Source organism: Ranitomeya variabilis, chromosome 4, assembly GCF_051348905.1.
Source record: "Ranitomeya variabilis isolate aRanVar5 chromosome 4, aRanVar5.hap1, whole genome shotgun sequence".
Lineage (NCBI taxonomy): Eukaryota > Metazoa > Chordata > Amphibia > Anura > Dendrobatidae > Ranitomeya > Ranitomeya variabilis.
The window spans coordinates 173,781,496-173,797,828 of NC_135235.1; the positions used below are offsets into that span (position 1 = coordinate 173,781,496).

Below are 16,333 nucleotides of genomic sequence, written 5' to 3' on the forward strand. Positions count from 1 at the left end.
AAGGTGAGTATGTACTGTTTTTTTTTTTTTACTTTTACAATGGTAACCAGGGTAAATATCGGGTTACTAAGCGCGGCCCTGCGCTTAGTAACCCGATATTTACCCTGGTTACCATTGTAAAACATTGCTGGCATCGTTGCTTTTGCTGTCAAACACAACGATACACGCCGATCTGACGACCAAATAAAGTTCTGGACTTTCAGCAACGACCAGCGATATCACAGCAGGATCCAGATCGCTGCTGCATGTCAAACACAACGATATCGCTATCCAGGACGCTGCAACGTCACGGATTGCTGTCGTTATCGCTGCAAAGTCGTTTAGTGTGAAGGTACCTTAAGACCTTTAGACAGAATAATGGCATAAAAAGCTATGAAAAGTTAAAATTGTATGACTTTTAGCATTTTCACATGAAATGCTTGTGACAAAGTGTAGAAAGGTGGGGCGTGATGGGGTATGGAAACCCCAGCTCATCAAAGAACAAGAAAAACCATGGCATGAACAGGTGTGTTCAAACTTTTGACCAGTACTGTGTGTTTATACTTGTGTATTTACAGAAAATTTCCCATCTGTACTGTATTTTCCAGTTGGGAAATCTACTGCATTTGTGGATAAGATTCTATAAAATCTCATCTACATGCTGCAGAGATGTATTTTATGCATAAAATATGCTTTGTGTAGACACACCCATATAATGTTCATGACCTTAAAGAGGTAGTCCAGCATTCAAGGGAGCCTGTCATGTTGAAAATGGTATGTGATCTGCATGCAGGATGTTGTAGAGCAGGTGGGGCTGACCAGATTGTGTACATTCTTGTGGGAAAATGGCTGCAAATCTTGTGTTTTAGGCATACAGTATCAGTCCATTTGGTGGTCTTACTCAGTGACTGACAGTCTTCCCTATCAAATACATATAAGGCCAAAATTATAAGCTTGGAAAAAGTCGCTGGTCAACCTTAATATGTATTAGAAAAATGTCTACAATTGAGGAAGTTTTTCCTTATCATCAAATATAGCGATGAATGTTTTCATATGGAAACGAACTTAGAGTTTAACTAAGAGCAGTGAAAAGCATATGGCCTAATTATAGTATGTAACAGCAATGGATAAAAAAAACATTGAATAATACAGATACTAAAGTATGATGCCAACAAATGTTCTCCCCAAACACAATATGATACCCCACAGTGAATTCCACTACAATACCCTTCATACACATGGTGTGATGACCCTACTATACCCACCCCTCCCTCAAACTCGCTGACAAACAATGGTGACCCCATCACAGTATGATTCCCCAATTGTAATCCTCACACAGCCCTCCATACAGTATAATGGCCAGACATAGTGCTCCATACAGTATAATGGGCCCCACATAAAATAAATAATTAATAAATACTCACCTCTACCCATTTCCCTGCTGCTCCAGTCTATTCATGGTGTCTTCAGATCCTCTGCACATCTCAATAGAGCGAGTGCGATGTAATGACGTAATTGTACCCGCTGCGCTGAGACGTCAGACAGAGGAGGAATGATGGGTGAGGGAGCGTCAGTTCACGTTCCACCCTCCATCATTGCTTTCAACCGTGTCGGCATCTAGGATGCAGATAAAGTTGAAAGTGCAATGCTGGGTCGCGGGCCATCTATATTCAGGAACCCTCCAGGCATTATGGGCCAAATATACTCACCCTGCGGATGAGATTTGGCCCATGTTCCAGAGTTTGCCATGTGTTCTAGAGTGAATGGAAAACCAGGCTCCCCCATTTTGACTATCGGCTTCCAAGAATCAGTTTCCTTCTATTCCATACTGGCTCAGTCTTCATAGTTTAAACTACATGGGATGTGTCTGTCAGTCACCTTGTTGGTTGGTTGTTTCTAATAACATTCAGTGGTATTGTTTATCTGGATCAATGCAAGATAAAATTAAAGATACGAAAAAGGGCTGGATTCTGACTCTCCTCAAATCTCCCTGGCTTCTGGATCCAGTGAATTTCTTTATATGGGATGCATGACAAGTCCCAAGGTGTTTCAACAGTAGGTAGTAACATTGTAACTAGTTAGTTGAATGGCTAGAGCTTATTCATTTTAACCTCTGTTCTTTCTTATCTGACAGGTTTTAATCATTTTTTTTAAATAAAGGTGTGATTTTTTTATTGGTTTGTTTTCACCAGAAATTAAATACCGAAATTATTAAACTAATACCCAGGGAGTACATAAGGCTGATTTTGATATTTGTACACGGCATGACTTTGGTAGTAAAAAGATAATCATGCAAAACCCCTTGGAATACTATATTTTCAAGAATAGAAAAAAGGTGGCACTCACCGTCTCATTAATAAAAGTACCTTCATTCTTTCACATTAAAACATGGAAGCAGGAAAGTCTGTGGGATACATATCTGACAATATACCTTCTGTGCTTCAATGGCTCCTAGGTGAGTGCCACTTTTTTCTATTCTTGGACATTTTTGCTCTGCTATCCCTTGATTTCTAATTACGCTTGCTACAGGTACAACAGTGTTGCCGGTCCTTTCACCCTGTGTTTTTCAATGCTACATTTTCCCTTGCAGCGGCTACTGGAGGTAAAATAGCCAGGTGACCTTCCAGCTGGCCTCCAGTGGTCTCATCACCTAAATGCAAGGGCAGTGGTTATTTGCAAGAGTGTAGTCTTTATGTGACAAAATAACTGTTCACATTTGGCACACAGATCTGATGGATACATTTTGTGTGTAGAATAAACAAACAGGAAAACGTGCAGGGTAATGTTCTCATAGGCTTTAGGTGTTTAACTACTTAACGTCCAATGACGTGTACAGCACGTCATGAGCAGGTGTCAGTTCCCGCATCATGATGTGCTATACACGTCATGTCGTTAAGCTGTCACTGTCTGAAAAGACGCAATAACAGCTCTGTGCCAACAGTGGTGACTGGCTAGAGATGCAGGGAAAAATAAATACGTGATAGATAGGTATATATAACAAAATGGCTCACAAAAAAACTATACCTTTAAAATATAACCTTTAATCCTTATCATTTAAAAAAATACCCAATTATTAAACATATTAAAGTACACCTGGCCAAACCAAGAGGTTGGTACTAATTAGATATGTAGACTGTCTCACCCTATGAAACCCTATTAAACCCCTTCCTACCAGCGGAGGTTGGCACCCTAGCTTGATCGCAATGAGGTGCCCCGCTCAACGATGGCTCTCCCTAATGAACACTGTTGGCCCCTAGCTAGTAAAAGACAAAAAAGCCACATTAACGAAACGCACGGACCACTATTAATTGGTATTTATAATCCCTTTTGTATATATTTTTCATGCACTTTATTTCAGGCTGTATTTTCAGTCTATTTATCCACTTTTTGCACTTTATGAAGATTATTTAGGGATTATGTAGGATTATGTTCCGTGGTTTATGCCACCAACTATGAATTTAACTTATTATCTCCCCGTACTATGGTATTTTTGATGCTATTTCTTGTCAGTTTCTCCTTGTTTTTTTTTTTTTTTTAATTCGTTTATTTATCAAACACAAAATAAACACAGCATACATATTTGTCCTCGTCATTGGTCTGCATGGTTACATTTACAGGGGATGAAAAAGACAGAGCATACATATGCCAATCATTTCACATAGAAGAACATGTATATATATATATGTAAAGTTATGGAACAATCGGAACATAAGGTTTTTAAACTACAACTAAACTAAACCTCCAGAACTACTAAGCCGCCACTTAACAATAGCTGAGTGTTTTTTCCCCATTGCGCAATACTAGTAGAGCAAAGGTGAAACCACGTCCCCATCGACCAGTCAGATCACAGAGTGAGGTGAGAGGCATTCCATTTATCCCATATTTTGTTGAACTTACCCGGGCAACCCCTGTTTTGATAAAGAGTGCGCTCATAGGGGATGACTGCATTCACCAACTCAATCCAGGACCTAATGGAGGGGGATGAGTTCCCCATCCACCGCAGAGCTAACAACTTCCTTGCTAGAAAAAGTGTTTCTCGCAGAAAAATCCCCACATAATGTTCCCAGGCCTCCTCGTCCCACACTCCAAACAGGCAAACTAAAGGTTCAAGAGGAACCGGAATTGACAGTATTGAAGTTAATAGTGACGTTACCTCCCTCCAATAGTGAGAAACAATGGGGCACTGCCATATCATATGTACAAAATCAGCGTCGAATGAGTGGCAACGCAAACATTCTGACATCGAGTATCGACCCATCCGAGAAAGTCTCAGTGGAGTCAAATATGACTGGTGGATTACATATAACTGGGTCCTCTTATTATTGATCGATGGGGAGACTTTGAGGGGGGATTCCAAAATATCCTCCCACTCCTCATTTTGCATATCAGGGATAACCCCTTCCCATTTGCCTCTCACCGAATCTATAATAGAGATCGTTCCCGTTGATAGCAGATATGTGTATAGGGACGAGATAAGACCCTGGGGTCCCTGTGACTTAAGAATGCCTATCAGGGGTAAAGATGAGATGTTGTTTCTCCTTGTTTTTAATATTGTAATTAATAAAATTATTTTAAGTCTCCAAATTTTGGATTCTTCTTTATATTTACTTTGTGAGTATGTTTTCTGGTTAAACCAGCCAAAAAACAAGCAAAAAAACAGCCAGATAAACAATATTAGAGAATTCAAGGTCCAAGACCCAGGGTGTAAAGAAGGGGGATTTATTAGAATAATGGAGAGGATAATTTAAGTCCAAATATTGGTCTCCTGTTTAAAGGTTCATCACAGTGAAAAACGATACAAATCAGTACCAACACATTATATAACCACAGGCAAAAGACATATAACTTATTGCCACAATAAATACAGAACCTATGTGAAACAGATATGTTTTTTAAGGGTTTGTCTCTGAACTCATACAATAACTTACCCTCCAAAACCCTATTTTGTTGTCCCTTCCTTACTGCGGAGTTTGGCACCCTAACTTGTATGCAATATAGCTCCCCCGCTCACCGTCGGCTCACCTTCACTTTCCCTAATGACTATCCCTTCAACTGTCTAAATACTGAAAACAGGAGGGTAGTGTGAAAGATAGGAGGGGAGAAGGGAGGGCAATATATTAGAGTTTTGCACAACACAGCCCATTGAATTCAATGGGATTCCGCAATGCTGTGCTAATGCTACGTATTTTTCCGGGGCAGAATTGCATCACGAAACCATACACAGCATGCTCATTCTTTGTGCGGAATCGCGGTGATTCTGCACACATAGGAATGCAGTGATCCACTTACATTCCGCATGGTGGGCATAGCGGATCATGTGCGGCTGGTACCCAGGGTGGAGGATAGGAGACTCTCCTCCAGGCCCTTGGGAACCATATTTCTGTTAAAAAAAGAATTAAAATAAAAAATATTGATATACTTACCTTCCGATGGCCCCAGGGGTCCTCCTGCCTCTCAGCGGTGCACGCGGCGGCTTCTGTTCCCAGGGATGCATTGCGTGAAGGACCTGGGATGATGTCGCGGTCACGTGACCTTGACGTCAGAAAGGTCCTTCGCGCAGTGCATCCCTCGGAACGGAAGCCGCCAGAAGCAGCGTCGGAGGGTGAGAATAACTTTTTTTTTTAAATTATTTTTAACATCTATCTTTTACCATTGATGCTGCATAGGCAGCATCAATAGTAAAAAGTTGGTCACTTTTGTCAAGCACTATGCTTGACAAGTGTGACCAACCTGTCAATCAGTTTTCCAAGCGATGCTACAGATCGCTTGGAAAACGCTGGCATTCTGCAAGCTAATTACACTTGCAAAACACTACTGTTTAGCAGGAAAACGCATGCCAATTCTGCATGTGCTATACCCGCGGCAGGGAGTGGCAGAATTGCCCAGGAAATTTCCGTGGCAATTCTGCAACGTGCTTATAGCCTAAAAAAGATGAATATAAATAAAAATGGTATCCCTTAAGATGTAATTTTGTCCTGCAAAAAACAAGCTGCCATACTTCTCTGTCAGTGGAAGTAAAAAAGAGCTTAGAATATATGATCTATATAGCTCTTAGAATACTGTATAGTGATGCAAAAACAATATTTTTTTCTATAAAATATATTTTGTGTAAAAGCAACAAAACATAAAAATATTATATAAACGTGGTATCGCTGTAATCATACTGACCCGAAGAATAAAGCTGCCTTATCGCTTTTACAACACAGTGAGTCACATAAAAAAACTGTCTGAGTTGCTGTTTTTTGTACATTCTGCCTCCCAAAAATCAGAATAGAAAGCGATCAAAAATGATATGCCAATAAAAATGTCAACTACAAAATGTCCTACAAAAACAAGCCCTCACCTGACTCTATCTATCAGAATATGGTGATGCAAAAGCTAATTTTTGTAAAAAGAAAAAGGATTTTTTTTACTGTGAGATAGCAGCCACACAAACTATATAAATCTTAGAATAAAGTCATCTAATCAGTTACTGCACGAGGAATGGCATAAAAAACACCAATTCTTCACTGTTGATTTGTTCATTCTGCTTCCCAAAGATCACAGTAAGGCTCAGCTCACATTTATCCTGCGCTCTACGCTGAGCGTTTACGTGAGGGTTTCGTGTAGGTTTCTGAAATACGTGATTTAGTCGGAAACCCATGACTGAAGATTCCCTATAATGAGACACTGTTGACTCTGTCTGGCCTATAATCCGACCATTCCTATTTTTTTAGGCGTGTGTAAATGCGTTGTGACCATAGTTTTTTTACCTCTGAAAAGAAGGACACTGCCGAAGAGAAGTCACACAGAGTCCACAGTAACTCTGCTGCCTCATTCTCATGTATAGATTCCTTGGGGGAATTTCATCCATTTCAACCCATGATGTAAGTGCTCAGTGTAGAGCACAGCATAAATGTGAACTGATCCAAAATGTTCTGTATCCGAAAATTCTTTGGATTAAATGTGCTGAAAAGTAGTTTTTGACCACATATGGGGAATTGCCACATAGGGAGTCATTGCGTAACTAATTTTGTGGTCCATTTTCTCCTATCATCCCTTTTGACGATTAAAAACTTTGTGCTAAAACAACATTTTTAGTGCAAAAAAATCTAATTTTTCATTTTCACAGCCCAATGTTATACAGGTCTGTGAAATACCTGTTTGTTTAAAATGTGTATACAATTCTTTGCAATATACTATTTTTAATATTTCTCAAACTTTTATTATCTTTGTCTTTAGTTGAGTTAGAAAGGCCTTGTACACTTTTTGCATCCGCTTCCATGTTTGGCGTCTAAGCATCTAAAATGCTGATGAAATCTGCAATGTGTGCATGAGTCCTGAAACATGTAATAGTGACTACATAGACAACAGACTCGATTTGTTAGTTTCCTGGCTTCCTATTATTGAAACATGATTTTATTGATGTCTGGGGTAAATTTTGTCGCTTGCCTTAGGAACCTTGGACCTGATTACTTTTGTCACTGCCACTCTTTGTGAGACACTTATGCCTAATATTCCATTTCATAGAGTGTATATATGTGTTCATATTTACATATCTCACTGCTGGGACAGACATGTCCCCAGGGTTTCTCTCACCTGTTACACTGCAGTAATCCAGAGCTGACTGATCCCAGATGTTCTTTAGTGGAGTGTAATTCTCATTACAGAATAAGGTGACAGCAACAAAGCTCAAGATATAACTGGGAATAATTGAATATATCATCATAAGAATTTGAAAAATGCAGAGTATAGAGCAGTTCACTGCAAGCACTAAACCCTCTGCTAACAATGGATATATGGATTACCGTATATTCACATGCATTACTGGAAATAGCAAAGCAACCAAGGGCAGGTACAATCCAGATAATGAATATTATAGGTAGCGTGTCCGAACAGCACAACTTGAATGCACAGATACTAATTAGCTAATGCTAATGCAAAACGAACTCAGAAAATATAGCAGCACACTGCAAATATTACATAAATATTGAGTAAGTGAATAGCATTCTAGCAATATTTACTGTACTTATAAATTTGTGGTTCTTGGCAATACGAGTGCAACGCCCCAACCACTGGAAAATCCAAGTCATCCATTTCTTGTCTCCAATTGCAATGACCCTCCATCCAGGTCTGGGACGTCCATTATTCATGTTCAGATCGTAGAAGATGCCATAATTTCATTTAAAGAGAACCTTTTACCAAATCGTTCATGTTGAACTGGACACACAATGTAATACTGGCTATACAGCAGAATGAAACATTTTGATTTTTTTTTTATTTTGCCTCTGTAGTGAAGATATTAGTAATCAAAGTATTTGGCAACTAATGAGTTAAGTTTTTAAGTGTAAGTGGGTGTTATGAGACAGCTTTTGCTTGTACTGCTTCCCTCTGTGTGGTGCCAACCAATCATATTAAGCAGCAACACTCAAAGAAAGGAAGAGCACACACCCACTGTAGCTTAGAGCAGGTTTCTCAGTGTGTGAGATGTATAATGTCAGACAGGAATGGTCCAAAACAGGTAGGTTGCTCATATATATATATATATGAGATATGACAGCCATGAATCTCCCTGCTGAGAGATTACGAGTTGCTTGAGCACAGCACACATAAGTGTGATATGACACTCAGTAATTGAAGGATTTGTAATTTGACACAGCTAAACTCAGCTCCTCTGCCCTTCTCTCCACATATTGACTCATGCAGGAGGTGAGACCAAGTTTTTTTAATGTGTGACATGTAATGACAACACTAATTATATGTCACACATTGAAATACTTGCTCTAAGTCAGGGGTCTCAAATTCAGATAGGTATATGGTCCGCACATAAAAAAAAAATTCAATATGGGGGGCTGCATTCTTTGCAGGACAAAGTGACATTTTTAATTATACCATTTTTTTCTATACACTTTTTGATAATTTTTTTAAACATTTTTGCCATATTTTTTATTTTTTTAAACGGCATAAATCGTATGGGATTATTGTTTTACAGCTTTAGTTGTGGTGATAACAAACGTGCACTGTTTTGGTTTACTTTAGTTTATGTATAAAACAGCATGAATTTTTACTTTACATTTATGCAATTTTGTTTCCCTCATTTGGCCACATCTATATACAGTACGGAACAAAAGTTTGGACACACCTTCTCATTTAAAGATTTTTCTGTATTTTCATGACTATGAAAATTGTACATTCACAATGAAGGCATCAAAACTATGAATTAACACGTGGAATTATATACCGGTACTTAACAAAAAAGTGTGAAACAACTGAAATTATGTCTTATATTCTAGGTTCTTCAAAGTAGCCACCTTTTGCTTTGCACAGCCACGACCAATCAGCGAGATTGGGGCGGGATTTAAACACTGCTTCACTTTTTACTATTGCAGCATCAATAGTAAAAACATAGAATGTTAAAAATAATACAAAAAAAACCCATTACATTCTCACCTTCCGAAGTCCGCCGCCATCCGCGCCAACCTTTCCCGCTCCTCGCGCTCCGGTCCCAAGAATGCATTGCGGCAATAAGCCAAGATCACATGGTGGTCTCGCGAGACCGCTACATGATCACGGGTGGGCTGTGTTATATACTGCGTGGGCTGTGTTATATACTGTGTGGTCTGTGTTGTATACTACGTGGGCTGTGCTATATACTACGTGCCTGTGCAATATACTATGCGACTGTGTTATATACTGCGTGGGCTGTGCTATATACTACATGGCTGTGCTATATACTACGTGGGCTGTGTTATATACGTAAAGTAAATTATTTGTAATGATATTATGGACTGCATTGGAGAAGCTCATCATTGAGATTACTAATAGAGCTCTAGCAGATGATGTTTTATCAAAACTACAGCAAGAAGCCCAGTAAGTGACCCAGAATTAGAATTAGCACTACGTATTATATAACACAGCCACGTAGTATATTGCACAGGCACGTAGTATAAAGCACAGCCCACGTAGTATATAACACAGCCCACGCAGTATATAACAGCCCACGCAGTATATAACACAGCCCACGTAGTATATGACACATTATTTCAAGAAGAGGACAGAATGTGGACATTAATACAAGAATGGGACCAGGATGGGGCCCATTACTACAAAATGTTTGCCAGAATTACTATATGGTGCTAATTGTAAGACCATATTACTGTACTTGATGGTGGCCCGATTCTAACGCATCGGGTATTCTAGAATGCACAGCCACGTAGTATATAACATAGCCCACGTAGTATATAGCACAGCCACATAGTATATAACACAGCCCACGCAGTATATAACACAGCCCACGCAGTATGTAACAGCCCATGTAGTATATAGCACAGAAACGTAGTATATAACACAGCTCACACAGTATATAACACAGCCCATGCAGTATATAACACAGCCCATGCAGTATATAACACAGCCACGTATATAGCACAGCCCATGCAGTATATAACACAGCCACGTAGTATATTGCACAGGCACGTAGTATATAGCACAGCCCACGTAGTATATAACACAGCCCATGCAGTATATAACACAGCCCACGCAGTATATAACACAGCCCATGCAGTGTATAACACAGCCACATAGTACATAGCACAGCCCACGCAGTGTATAACACAGCCACGTAGTATATTGCACAAGCATGTAGTATATAGCACAGCCCACGTAGTATATAACATAGCCCACGCAGTATGTAACACAGCCCACGTACTATATAGCACAGCCACGTTGTATATAACAATGTGGGCACCATATCCCTGTTAAAAAAAACAATTAAAATAAAAAATAGTTATATACTCACCTTCCGTCGGCCCCCGGATCCAGCCGAGGCCTTTTCCGATGCTCCTCGCGACGCTCCGTTCCCAGTAATGCTTTGCGGCAATAACCCGTGATCGTGTAGCGGTGTCCCGAGACCGCCACAGGATCTCGGCTCATTGCCGCAATGCATTCTTGGGACCGGAGCGCGAGAAGCGGGAAAGGCTGGCGCGGACAGCGGCGGACTTCGTAAGGTGAGAATGTAATGTGGTTTTTTTTTGTATTATTTTTAACATTCTATGCTTTTACTATTGATGCTGCATAGGCAGAATCAATAGCAAAAAGTGAAGCGGTGTTTAAATCCCGCCCCAATCTCGCTGATTGGTCGCAGGCATGCCGGCCGCGACCAATCAGCAACCCAGGATTTCCATTACAGACAAACAGGCGGAAGTACCCCTTAGGCAATTATATATATATAGATTTGTACTGTTCTTGTCTTTTTTAGATGCAGTAGTACGCATTCCTAGACTGTAGCCTACTTTTTAAAATGCCAGACAAAGGATGATACATTTCTTTAGATGGAGAAACACTGGAGGATGTTGGTATAATTAGAGGGAGTCTGTCACCTCATTTGTAGCATCTACAGTGTCCACAGTCTTTTAACGTAAAATCGCTGCAGTAATCCTTCAGTGTTTCTCCATCTATAGAAATGTATCATCCTTTGTCCGGGATTTTAAAAAGTAGGCTACAGTCTAGGACTGTATACTACTGCATCTGAAAAAACAGACTAGAACAGTAAAAATGTATGATATCTATATATTAATTTATGCGCGTTTTACAATGCCAATTTAGTCTTCTTTCATTTTCCATTAATCAAAACTGCAGAGTCACTTAATTAAAAAACAATAGTAATAATTCCCTATTTGAAAGGTGGAAATAACATTTGTTTTTAGTTACAACTGTTACAAATCTTGAATATTTAGTAATTTTGGATGTGAAGTGAGAGCATGTTTATAAATCTCCCCAAAAATGTATCTAATTATACAACAACGTACATTCAAATTAAACACTGGAATAAATCATAGAACATATGTTTAGTGTTTCTCCACAGTCCTTTTATCGTGACTCCGAATGTTTATCCCTGTGTAACCGGTGGAAAATACTGAGTCACCCTACATTACCATCCTCTATGACCTGACACCCGCTTCATGACGCTATACAAAATCTGTAGGAATTATTCATTCTTGGCGGGATTAGGATTGGTTGAGCATCATGGGCAAAAACTGTGTTTGGGGAGCGCCACTAGAAACATTTAAATAAAATGTGTTCAGTAAATACATTAGGCGGCTTATAGCTAATTGTTGTCATATCCCACACCTAATGTCTGATGTTGATGAAGGCTCTGGTATGTTGTATATTAAACAAGTTAAAAATATGAATTCTCTACATGTTTTTTTCCTGTTAACAACATAGCCAGGTGGGGTATCAGTGCTCGGAACACTCTGACTGCTAGGAATGCCTAGAAAGCATTTGAGAAATCTGAAAGACAGAGGCCCCAAGGTGGTGGATACCTAATTCAGTGCCTATTTTGCTTTCCCAATAATAGAACCATGAACATGTCTAACTGCCCATATTATTCAGCGTCACCTGTATAATTAGAGGGAACGTGTCATGTCCCCAACAATGCTGTATGGCTGCCTTACTGTTGGCGTAGCTACCTGCGGAAAATGAACTTTATTCCTCTTGGCAGCCTCTGGCTTTCTGTCCCTCAGGTGTGCCCCGAGTGGGTACAGTCACTGCTCACTATACTGTGAACGGCAGATGCACTGCAAAGCGAGCTGTCAATCAGAGCACCAGGGTGTGCTTACAGCTGTCCCTTACTCTGTACTGAGTGCTGACTTGAGCCACTCCAGGTACGCCTGCATGACTGAAAGCTGGCGGCTCCCAGAAGGAATAAAGTTCATTTTCTAGCATAACTGTGCTGTTAGTAAGACAGACAGACAGCACTATAACATTGTATCCTGAAGTTATCTGCAATTTGGGGACATGTCAAGTTCCCTTTAAGTTAATATCTTCTATCATTAGATTAAGAAGACAGTCACATATAAAAGACCTCTGACCAATTTGTAGGCCTCTTTAAAGGGAACCTGTCAGCAGGATTGTGCACAGTAACATACAGACAGTGTCAGGTTGGCGCCGTTATACTGATTAAAATGATACCTTGATTGATGAAATCCGTCTTGTGGTTGTTGTTTAATCTTTATTTTCTGTTTTCAGTTAATGATATGTTCATGCTTAGGGGCGGCCTGTGGGGGGTCTTCATGTGGTGCTCCGATTAGGTGTTCATGTGTATGGCTTCTGACAGGTCACTGATCCCTCAGTGACCTGCCTACTAGTTTATATGATGAATATTATATACTAGATGGAGGCCCAATGCTATCGCATCATGAGGGCGGTAATGTCACGATGGGGGCAGGCCTTGCAGCGTTGAGAATCTCTCCCTCCATTTAAAAACAGTCAGTGAAATACAGTATTTTACCTGACAAAATGAATCCACTGTGATCCTCTGCTGTTAATGTCAGTATTGTCTTTTGCTTCCTCCCCTGCCCAGGAGATGTGGTATTATTATTATTATTTATTGTTATAGCGCCATTTATTCCATGGCGCTTTACATGTAAGGGGGGGGGGGGGAAATAATAAAAACAAGTACAATAATCTTGAACAATACAAGCCATAACTGGTACAGGAGGAGAGGACTCTGCGCCCGAGGGCTCACAATCTACAAGGGATGGGTGAGAATACAGTAGGCGAAGGTAGAGCTGGTCGTGCAGTGGCTTGGTCGATCGGTGGTTACTGCAGGTTGTAGGCTTGCCGGAAGAGGTAGGTCTTCAGGTTTTTTTTGAAGGTTTCGATGGTAGGCGAGAGTCTGATGTGTTGTTGTAGAGTGTTCCAGAAAAGGGGTGATATGTGCTTGTTCGTGGGAAAACCCATTTAATGTGACCGGCTTCCTCTGCCTGTAGATACGTCGCGCATCTGCCGCCGGGATCAGCCGAACAATTCACTGCGCCTGCGCAGGCGCAGTAAATCAGACCGCTTCCATCTTTGTGCAGACAGATAGCGGCGGTCACAATAAAACTGCGCATGCACTCTTCCTGTACAAAGATGGCGGCAGTCAGTGAACCATTCGGCTGATCCCGGCAGCGGCGTATTCGCAACGGTGTTCCGCTGGTGGTACCACGCAAGAGGCTCCTTCCGGCGTATACAGTGTGTGTGTGTGTGTGTGTGTGTGTGTGTGTGTGTATGTGTGTGGTGCGTACGGCTTATACAGTGTGTCTGTGTGGTGCTTATGGTGTATACAGTGTGTATGTGTGTGGTGTGTACGGCATATACAGTGTGTGTGTGTGGTGCGTACGGCGTATACAGTGTGTGTGTGGTGCGACGGTGTTCCGCTGGTGGTACCGCGCAAGAGGCTGGGTGTCCCAATATGGCGGTCGGTGAACTTCTGCCGCTTGGAATTCTGGGATCCGGACACATCTGGACAGAAGAGGATGTGAAGACATCACAAGGTAAGTATATATTAATATATTTAAAAAAAATCCCCTTCTGCAGGCAGACGGCGGCGCCTGCGCTGCAGCAAGATTGCATCTATAATGTGTATTTAATTATTGTTTTTAATGGCATACATAAATTTAAAAAAAAATCAGTCTGAAAATGGTGTCGGCCGCGCCTACTCAGTATCAGCTATCAGCGATCCGATAGCAGGCACTAACAGCGCCACCTTGCTAGAGAAAAAAAAACAATGATCTCCATTAAGATGGCGCCAGCCACCCCATCTTGGAGGAGGCAAATTTTTTTCTTTAGCAAGATGGCACCGCCTGCTATTCAGATTTGTTTTTTTTACATTTATGTATGCCATCAAAAACAATACTTATATACACATTATAGATGCAAACATGCTGCACCACAGGCAGATTTTTTTAAACCTCTTCACGACATGCGCCATATATGTACTAAGCATGTCGTGTCTCCCCCTTTAATGTGGGCTCCGGCGGTGGGCTCACTTCTTTCCTGGCACATGTCAGCTGTTTTGAACAGCTGATATGTGCCCGGAACACCCGCGGGTGGAATCACGATCCACCCGCTGCTGTTAACCCGTTAAATGCTGCTGTCAAACTCATTTAATGGGCGCTTCTGGCCATCGCCCCAGAAATCCTGCCCATCAGTGACCCCGTCACGAGATCGCAGGTCACCGATGGGTCAGCATGACAACCAGAGATCTCCTGCAGACCTCTATGGTTGTTTATGCCAGATTGCTATGTGCGCCGCCCGGTGGTTGCCGCTCATAGCAAGGCAGTAGTTCTGCTACATACAGGTGATCTGATCATTGCTTGTATGTAGCAGAGCCGGTTCCGTCCAAAATTAGTTTTCCAGCGGACGGAGAAAACGTCCAGAGCAATGTTTTTTCTGTCCGGCGGAAAACCGCACAACAACTGATGCGGCCAAAAATGTATGAAACGCAGTTATAAACGGCCGAATCCGGCGTCCGGATCCAGTTTTTTACAGAAATCATGTATTTTCCATTCTGGAATCTCTCTCTCTCTCTCCCTTTTTCATTCCCAGCTGAAAAACAAAAAAACGGATCCAGGACAGTTTTTCACTATTTGCGACGGATCCGTTTTATAGAAAATTATCCGGATTGTGCCTGAAACAAAAAACCTGATGTGTGAAAGTAGCCTTACTCAAAACTGAAAATAAAGATTAAACAACAACCACAAGAAGGATTTCATCAACACAGGTATCATTGTAATTAGTATAACGGCGTCAACCTGACACTGTGTGTAGGTTACTGTGCACAATCCTGCTGACAGGTTCTCTTTAATTAAAAAAAAAATGTATTCCTAGGACTTATAGTACGAGACCACACTAGTCTGCTTGTTTGTGCAGAGCAGTGAATGGGAAATTGGAATCTCAAAATGTGCTTTAAATAGATGCAGTTGCATTAAGGAGTCCTAGACTATTTCAGAACTAGCTGAGCCCTCTGTATGAATGCATCGCAAAAGATAGACATGTAGAGTGTTATTTTAAGATCTCATCGTGAAGCCTAACGTCTCCTCTTTTTCTTCTTCTTACATACATGAGGCAATGTATGTAGATGCTCTGTAACATGTTCCTTGTAATCAGTGGCTAACGTCTCTCTAACTTATGGAAAAGTCAATTCACAGAGACAAGATCCAAATGTCCATGATGTGATCCAATGTAACCTGCAGCGAATTTTGACAAATAGTCCTGTTCAAGTAGGCTTATTGCTTTCCTGTTTTTGTTTGGAGAATGTTTAAGTGAATGTCATAACTGTACAAGATGCATGGTACAAGACCTAAGACTGATACAGTTCTAAGAGCATGAATGTGAAAACCTGCTTACAACTAACATTACAGGACATTGTTAAGCTGCACGTAGTATTTCAGTACAACCAAATCATTTTGCAATGTTCTGCCAATTGTTTGGTCATGTTTCATTTTCTAGCCCCCTCGCCCTAATCTGTTTAATTGCCAAACACAGGGCGGGTTCATCAGGGTTTTCAGTCGTGGAAAAATGTAGCTCATCTTTATGTTCATTATTTATT

General features: G+C 40.8%; 1 protein-coding gene across 1 annotated transcript in view; it reads left to right on the forward strand.

Moving 5' to 3' along the window:
• ZCCHC24 (zinc finger CCHC-type containing 24) overlaps positions 1-16,333 on the forward strand; it is a 333,151-nt gene that overhangs the window by 79,711 nt on the left and 237,107 nt on the right. The window lies entirely within an intron of this gene.